The sequence below is a fragment of the Carlito syrichta genome, unplaced genomic scaffold (genome assembly GCF_000164805.1).
Source record: "Carlito syrichta isolate Samal-C Ts95f unplaced genomic scaffold, Tarsius_syrichta-2.0.1 Scaffold311765, whole genome shotgun sequence".
Classification (NCBI taxonomy): Eukaryota; Metazoa; Chordata; class Mammalia; order Primates; family Tarsiidae; genus Carlito; species Carlito syrichta.
The window spans coordinates 68,698-77,498 of NW_007255861.1; the positions used below are offsets into that span (position 1 = coordinate 68,698).

General features: G+C 50.0%; 1 protein-coding gene across 4 annotated transcripts in view; it reads right to left on the reverse strand.

The window, feature by feature from the left end:
• The window catches only part of IRGC (immunity related GTPase cinema), a 4,114-nt gene extending 2,804 nt beyond the window's left edge, over positions 1 to 1,310 (reverse strand). Inside the window, exon 1 of one of the 4 annotated variants that reach the window (XM_008069018.1) lies at positions 1,175 to 1,310. The gene's annotated coding sequence lies outside the window, so the exon portion shown is untranslated. The remainder of the gene's footprint in view (positions 1 to 1,174) is intronic. The other 3 variants (XM_008069021.1, XM_008069020.1, XM_008069019.1) reach the window with 3 other exon arrangements.
• Positions 1,311 to 8,801: the final 7,491 nt, after the last annotated feature.

Genomic DNA, 8,801 nt, shown 5'->3' on the forward strand with positions numbered 1-8,801 from the left:
AAAAAAAAAAAAAAAAAAAAAGAAAGAAATGCTTAGCTCTGTGAAACCACAAACCCCATTTATCTAGTCCCAGGTCAGCTTTGCAGGCATTCTTGAGTTCCGCCTGGAGAGGAAGCCCGGTGTGGCGCATGCCCTGCCGCTGGGAGTCCTTTTGGGAAACCCTCAGCCCTGCCATGGCAGGCCTTACTTCCCACAGCCCTCGGTTTCCCCTCCCATCCTCTGGAGTTCCTGTCACGGTGTCTCTCCTGAGCTCCCTCATCCTCATCTGGGAGCTTCCCTGGCTCCACTCTTCTCATCACACACCCCTCTGGTCCATCACCTCTAAAATGCATTTACTAGCTGGATGTGGTGGCTCACACCTGTAATCCCAGCACTTTGGGAGCGGGAGGTAAGAGGACTGCCTGAGTACAGGCGTTCAAGACCAGCCTGGGTAACATGGCAAGACCTCATCTTTACAATCAATCAAAAAATTAGCTGGGCTTAGTGGTACACTCCTGTGATTCCAGCTACTTGGAAGGTTGAAGCAGAACAATCATCTGAGCCCAGCAGGTCGAGATTGCAGTGGCTGTGTGCCACCGCACTCCAGCCTGGGTGACAGAGCGAGACTCCAACTCAAATAAAGTGCATTTACTTACAAATACGCTTCAGAGAGTGAGAGAGAGCTGGGAGAGACGCTCATGCCTGAGGTCACTGTCCCCAGCTGACAGTAAGAAAGACTGAGGCTCAGGCAAGACAGGGGATGTCTCCCCACCCAGAGGCACAGCTGGGACCCAAAACCAGGTCCCTGGGCTCCCTCACCCCCTGGAGAGCTGCCTTCCTTTCAGCCCAATGACTTTGCCACCTCCATCTCCTTGGCCACCCCGTCCCTCCACCTCCAACCCCTCACCCTCGTCCTCTGCTGTCCCTCCCAGCCCCCAAAATGTGTCCTTGTCATATTGTCCCCACAAGATCTGAGTGCCCTGTCCTGAGTGGGGGCGTTTCCTCTTGCTGTCTCCACCCCCCGCTCTTCCCTAGCACATCTGGGAGAGTGGCAACCTGGGACAGGTCCCCACAGCAAGGGGCTGCCACATCAGTGCCTGGAATTAAGGCCCAGGGGGTCGGGCCTGGGACCAGAAGCCCCTGCCTCTGCCCACGCACAGGACCCAGCTGGGGAGCCCTGGTCTTGGGGACTCACCTGCCCTGCAGGCTCTCCCTCTCCCCTCACACTCTCCCCACGAGGGGGAGGTCTCCTCTCCTGTTAACCCAAGGTCAGACCCTGTTACTATGACCCATGATAATAGCAAGCGGCAGCTTATTGGTCAGCCAGCCCTGGTGCAATAATGCAGCAATGATGTCAGGGGGCGGGGCCCGAGGGGAGAGAGGAACCCCAAGCCCCAGCCGCTGGGGGAGCCACCACTCAGTCACACTGGCTCCTCCGTCTCTCCTGCAGGCCCCGAGAGCTCTTTCTAACACCGAGACCTGTTCGACCCCCTCCTTCACAGCCTCCATTGCCCCCGGGACAGAGTCCCCGACTCACAGCCTGGCGTCCCAGGGCCTGGCTCTGTGGCCACGGCAACCTCCGGCCGAGGAACTCTCAGCTCCCCAAACAAGTGTGAAAGCTGGTGATACAAACCGGGTCATTCTTGTCATCCCCAACTAAAACAGAGTTGAGAAGTCAGGGGTTAGAAAGTCCTCAGGACACATAACATTGCTTCAAAAATGTAACTCTCTGCAAGCTGGCTGCTGAAACTGCCTGCTGTAACCCGAAGCCAGTTTTCTCTAATGGCTTCTGAATGAACTTGCCATGACTCTAAGATGAGTTTTGCCCACCACCTGTCACGCACCCTTCAGAACTTGCCAGCTTCCAAAACTTTACTCATGCCGGTGAACTTTTTCAAAACACCAATACATAACATTTCTCCATATTTATTTATTTATTTATGACAGGATCTTACTCTGTTGCCCAGGCTGGAGCTCAGTGGCACGATCCTGGTTCACCAAAGCCTCAACTTCCTGGGCTCAGGCCATCCTTCTGCCTCAGCCTCCTGAGTAACTGGGACTACAAGCACGTGCTACCATGCCCAGCTAATTTTTCTGACTGTTTTTTGTACAGGCAGGATCTTGCTATGATGTCCAGGCTGGTCCCGAACTCCTAGGCTCAAGCAGTCCTCCAGCCTTGACCTTTCAAAGTGCTGGGATGACAGGTGTGAGGCACCGGGCCCAAACCTTTCTCCTTATTGTAAACACTTCAACCTCCTCTTTGTTCTTTAGACATACCGACGATAACCAGGTTTGTGTGTATTTCCTCAATTATAATTATTTCTTTCCAAATAAAATGTGTGAAAGGAGCTGGGCTTCATGGCTCAGCCTGTAATCCCATGCCTTGGGAGGGTGAGGTGAGTGGATTGCCTGAGTCCGTGAGTTTGAGACCCGCCTGGGCAACTTGGCGAGACCTCATCTCTACAATAAATCAAAAATTAGCCGGGCGTGGTGGCACGCGCCTGTCATCCCAGCTACTTGGAAGGCTGAGGCGGAAGGATCGCGGGAGCCCAGCAGGTTGAGGCTGCGGTGGCCGGCAGCGGCCACTGCACTCCAGTCTGGGCGACAGAGTGAGACTCCAACTCAAAAAAAAAAAAATGTGTGAAAGGGTAAACTGAAGCAAGGTGAGCTGGTGTCACAGGGATAATGCAAGACGGTGGCACGGAAGAAAGTAGAAAGAAGTAAAGTTTATTATTCACCTTTCACAGATGGGAAGGGGGCCGACACTCCAAGGCAAATGTGTGGCAGGCTAAAGATTAGGAGTATTTAAGGGCTCCAAAGCAAACCCCTAAATCTAAGGGGCTTAGACCTGGAGGAGGTTTGGGCCAAAGGTTGGTGTCCAAAATTATATTATTTGGTTTCTATAGCAGTCACATAAATTACATATTTTGACATTGCCAGGCATCAGCATTCCATGTCTACAGATGGTGGGCTGGGGTAATTATGGTGGGGTAATAGCAATATATCAGTAAGCATGGCTCCCGGTAGTGTGCTAGAGGTCGTCATGGGCAGCTGATAACAAAGTATTAATACAAATACCTAAAAAAGTAAATTGTTAGCAAGCAAGACAATCTCAAGGGGTTCCGTATAATTACTAATTTCTTTTTTTTTTGAGTTGGAGTCTCACTCTGTCGCCCAGGCTGGGGTGCAGTGGTACACTCATGGCCACCCCAGCGTTGACCTGCTGGGCTCAGGTGATCCTTCCACTTCAGCCTTCCAAATAGCAGGAACCACAGGTGTGTACTACCATGCCTGGCTAATTTTTTGATTTATTGTAGATACAAGGTCTTACCAAGTTGCCCAGGCTGGTCTCGAATCCCTGGGCTCAGGAATCTTCTTGCCCCCGCCTCCCAAAGTGCTGGGATTACAGGTGTGAGCCACAGTGCCCAGAGCTGCTGTGCTGTTTTTTTTTGAGTTGGAGTTTCACTCCGTCGCCCAGACTGGAGTGCAGTGGCCGCTCCTGGCCACCGCAGCCTCGACCCGCTGGGCTCCAGCGATCCTTCCGCCTCAGCCTTCCGAGTAGCTGGAACTACAGGCGTGCACTACCACGCCCGGCTGATTTTTTTATTTATTGTAGAGATGAGGTCTTGCCAAGTTGCCCAGGCGGGTCTTGAACCCGCGGGCTCAGGCAATCCACTCACCTCAGCCTCCCAAGGCGCGGGATTACAGGCTGAGCCACCAAGCCCGGCTTGTGCTGTTTTTAAATTTTGGTTGTTTTTGTTTTTGTTTTGGGAATTTTGTTTTTAGTTGGAAACTCACTCTGTCGCCCAGGCCGGAGTGCAGTGGCACACTCACAGCCACCACAGCCCCAACTTGCTGGGCTCAGGTGATCCTTCCACCTCAGCCTTCCAAGTAGCTGGAACTATAGGCACCTGCCACCAAGCCCGGTTAATTTTTTGATTTATTGTAGAGATGAGATCTCACCAAGTTGCCTAGGCTGGTCTCAAACCTATGGACTCAGGCAATCCTTTAACTTCGGCCTCCTGAAGTGCTGGGATTATAGGCATGAGCAATTGTGCCCAGTTGTGTGCTGTTTTTAAATGACTACATTAAACTGAATATACTTTACACTTTATGGGTTCCCTCCCTTCAATGTGAGATTTTTTTTTTTTTTTGAGTTGAAGTCTCACTCAGTCGCCCAGACTGGAGTGCAGTGGCCGCTCCTGGCCACCGCAGCCTTGTCCTGCTGGGCTCTGGCGATCCTTCTGCCTCAGCCTTCCGAGTAGCTGGAACTACTGGCACGCACTACCACGCCCGGCTAATTTTTGATTTATTGTAGAGATGAGGTCTTGCCAAGTTGCCCAGGCGGGTCTGGAACCCACGGGCTCAGGCAATCCACTCACCTCAGCCTCCCAAAGGCGCAGGATTACAGGCTGAGCACCCAGCCTGGCTCAATGTGAGATTTTAAAATGTATCTCCATACTTTATTTGATTTCAACACGGGTCATTCACTTGCCCTTCTCTGCACTGTCTACTCACCTATCCATCCTTGATCTGAGGGTGGTGATGTAACTTGAATGGAGCTGGCTGGGACAAGAGGAAACACTGGGGTAGGGGCCGGGTCTGAAACCACCAAGGCGGTCCCTGCTAGCATGACCCTGCCAGGCTGGGGCCAGTCCTCTTTGCCCATGGTAGCCACAGGGGAGCCCCTACACCCCAACTCTGAATCTGGTACCCAGACTCTCAGAGCTCTGGCCTTCCTCCTTCCCTAGAATTGTAACTTCCCCTCCCATTCACTCCCCAGCCCCTCCTTCAAATCCCAACTGAGAGGCCAACCCTTCCATAATGCCTTTCTCCACCCTGCTGTCTCCCTCCTCTGCTTCCTCCTGACCATTTAAAATGGCATTTGTAACCGGGCTCGGTGGCTCAGCCTGTAATCCCGTGCCTTTGGGAGGCTGAGGTGAGTGGATTGCCTGAGCCCGCGGGTTCGAAACCCGCCTGGGCAACTTGGCGAGACCTCATCTCTACAATAAATCAAAAATCAGCCGGGCGTGGTAGTGCGTGCCTGTAATTCCGGCTACTCGGAAGGCTGAGGCGGAAGGATCGCTGGAGCCCAGCAGGTGAGGCTGCGGTGGCCGGGAGCGGCCACTGCACTCCAGTCTGGGTGACAGAGTGAAACTCCAACTAAAACAAAATTTAAAAATAAGATAAAATGGCATTTGTGAGCCCTGCTCAGTGGCTCAGCCTGTAATCCCGCGCCTTGGGAGGCTGAGGTGAGTGAATTGCCTGAGCCCGTGGGTTCGAGACCCGCCTGGGCAACTTGGCGAGACCTTATCTCTACAATAAATCAAAAAATTAGCCAGGTGTGGTAGCGCGCGCCTGTAGTACCAGCTACTTGGAAGGCTGAGGAGGAAGGATCGCCGGAGCCCAGCAGGTCGAGGCTGCAGTGGCCAGGAGCGGCCACTGCACTCCAGTCTGGGCGACAGAGTGAGACTCCAACTCAAAAAAATAAAAAATAAAAAAATAAAATGGCATTTGTGGCCCATAATCCCAACACTTTGGGAGGCTCATGTTTATAATCCCAGTACTTTGGGAGGCCAAGGTGAGAGGATTGCCTGAGCCCATGGGTTCGAGACCATCCTGGACAATTTGGTGAGACCTCATCTTTACAATAAATCAAAAAATTAGCCATATGTGGTGGCACACACCTGTGGTTCCAGCTACTTGGAAGACTGAGTCAGAAGGATTGCCTGAGCCCAGCAGGTCAAGACTGTGGTGGCTGTGAGCGTGCCACTGCCCTCCAGCCTGGGCAACAGAGTGAGACTCTGATGCAAAAAACAAACCCAATTTGAAGGCAACCAATGAAACAGTTCAAAAAGTCCAGATGTAACTGGCACGGTGGCTCACGCCTGTGATCCCAGCACTTTGGGAGGCCGAGGCGAGAGGATTGCCTGAGCTCAGGAGCTCGAGACCAGCCTGAGCAATTTGGTGAGACCTCGTCTCTACAATAAATCAAAAAATTAGCTGGGGGTGGTGGCACACACCTGTAGTTCCAGCTACTTGGAAGGCTGAGGTGGAAGAATTGCCTGAGCCCCGCAGGTCGAGGCTGTGGTGACCATGAGCGTGCCACTGCACTCCAGCCTGGGTGACAGAGTGAGATTCTGACTCAAAAAAAAAAAAAAAAAAGTCCAGATGTGGCAGGGCATGGTGGCTCATGCCTATAATCCCAGCACTTTATGAGGCCAAGGTGAGAGGATTGCCTGAGCCCAGGGGTTGGAGACCAGCCTGGGCAACTTTCTACAATAAATAAAAAATTAGCCAGGCATGGTGGTGCATGCCTGTAGTTCCAGCTACCTGGAAGGCTAAAGCGGAAGGATCACCTGAGCTCAGTAGGTCGAGGCTGTGGTGGCTGTGAGCGTGCCGCTGCACTCCAGCCTGGGTGACAGAGAGACTCCAACTCAAAAAAAAATCCAGATGTATATGGTGCGACTTGTTGAAACCAGATAGCTTGTTTTTCTATCATGTATAATTGTGTTTGTACTTCCCCAGAGGGATTTATCCATGTGCAGCAAGTAGTGTTAGCAACTGCACAAACGTCATCTTGTTCAGCTAGCAAGCAGAAGCACAATCAGTCTCGAGCAATTCTGTCATCTAATAAGAGGGGACCCCAAGAAATGAAATTATTTTTTGGAGGGTGAGGCTCTTATGGTACAGACTTCCCTGGCTAGGTAAGTGTCCTAGGAAGTCATCCACATCAGTGTACCGGCTAGCATTGTTGTGAGAGTCTGCATTCAGCTTCAAGGAAAATTTTGTTGGAGATTCTTTTAACGTTTGCCCATTTCATGAAGAGGGATGTTCAGGAACAACCTGCCCACGCCACACTGAGCGTTCAGCAGCTTTGACCCAAAATGACGTGACCCCCGTGGCTCACCCTCCTTCTTCGCCCAATCTCACCCTGAGCAACTCTTTTTGGTTTCCTGGATGAAAAAAGTCCTCAAAGGGAAACGTGTGGCCAACGTGGAAAAGGTGAAACAAACAAACAAAAAACCCAAACAGCAGAAGCTCTGAAAGGCATTAACATTGACAAGTTCAAAAACTGTTTTGAGCAGTGGAAAAAGCATCTCAATAGGTGTATTGCATCAAACAGAGAGTACTTTGAAGGTGACTGAAGTTTAAACATGTAAGAATAAATGTACAATTTTTAAATAACTAAATTTTGGGGGTCCCCCTCATACTGCTTTAGCAAGAGAATCCAGGGAAGTTTGTTGGGCCGTGGTAACCTTAGCTGCGGAGTCAGCTGTAGGCTCAATCAGGACAAGTTTCTCACCAAGTGACTGACCCAAGGGAGAACAGCTCTGACCACTGAAGCCCACCCAACTGGATTCTGACTCCTGGTAGGGTATCTCTTTTCACATGACGGTGTAAGTTCACAGATGTTAACTGATGTTCAGATTTTGTTAACTTAAATTGAATCCAGAAAAATCCTAAACCACATTGGCCTTTTATTTTCCACTTATTGAGGCATGATATTGCATATGGTTGATTGTCAAATCTGCCGCAAATAAAAATGCACCCTGGTGGGATACAACAGGTAACCCCTTGTGGGTTACCTTGTATACTAATAGTTATTCATAGGGAGGTATCAGCAGTATCTATCCAAGGCTCTATTATCAAATTATTACATGGTTGGAGGCCATCAACAATTAAAGAATTAGGATTATAAATATTTTTGCAACTAGTAAAGCTCTGTGTTTTATAATGTTTAAATCTAATTATTTTATTTTGTTTTATTTTTTGTAGAGACGAGGTCTTGCTATGTTGCCCAGGTTGGTCTTGAACTCCTGGACTCAAGCAATCCTCCAACCTTGGCCTCCTAAATTTAGTGCTGGGATTACAGGTGTGAGCCACCGCGCTTGGCCAAAAATCTAATTTCAAAGTATTTTCTGTAGACCATGGGTACTGTTAGGGTAAAACAGGGAATCAAACATGTGGGTCTAAAAATTTGACTTTGTTAAAAGGATGGAATGTACAATTTGAATAAACGGTTATATTAGGGACGTGAGTAAAATCTGTTATGGGGTACTTGAAGATTCACTTGCATCATGAGCAGATTGGGGTTTTTGGTGACAAATCCAACAGTTTTATTTCTCCCTTTGGCAATAGACTGGGAAATGCAAATTAGGGGATTATCTTTCCAGGAAAATGTGAGCATGTAAGAAGAGACCCAAAAAGAAAAGGAAAAAAGTATAACGCCCTTGTCTAAGCATCTTGGGATAACAGTCTACTACAAATGTTGTCTGTTTCTCTCTGGGCAAATTTTAGTTTAGTTTTTTTTTTTTTTTTTTAGTCAGAATCTCACTCTGTCTCCAAGACTGGAATGCAGTGGCACACTCACGGCCACCGCAGCCTCAACCTGCTGGGCTCCGGCGATCCTTCCGCCTCAGCCTTCCAAGTAGCTGGAACTACAGGCACACGTTACCATGCCTGACTTATCTTTTGATTTATTGTAGAGACAAGGTCTCATCAAGTTTGCCCAGGCTGGTCTCAAACCCCTGGGCTCAGGCAATTCTCTTGCCTCTGCCTCCCAAAGTGCTGGGATTATAGGCTTGAGCCACCACACCTGGACTGAGTTTTAGTTTTAAATTCCCTATTGTACAGCCGGGCTCAGTGGTTCAGCCTGTAATCCCGCGCCTTTGGGAGGCTGAGGTGAGTGGATTGCCTGAGCCCGCGGGTTCGAGACCCGCCTGGGCAGCGAGACCTCATCTCTACAATAAATAAAAAAATCAGCCGGGCGTGGTAGCGCATGCCTGTAATTCCGGCTACTTGGAAGGTTGAGGGAGGAA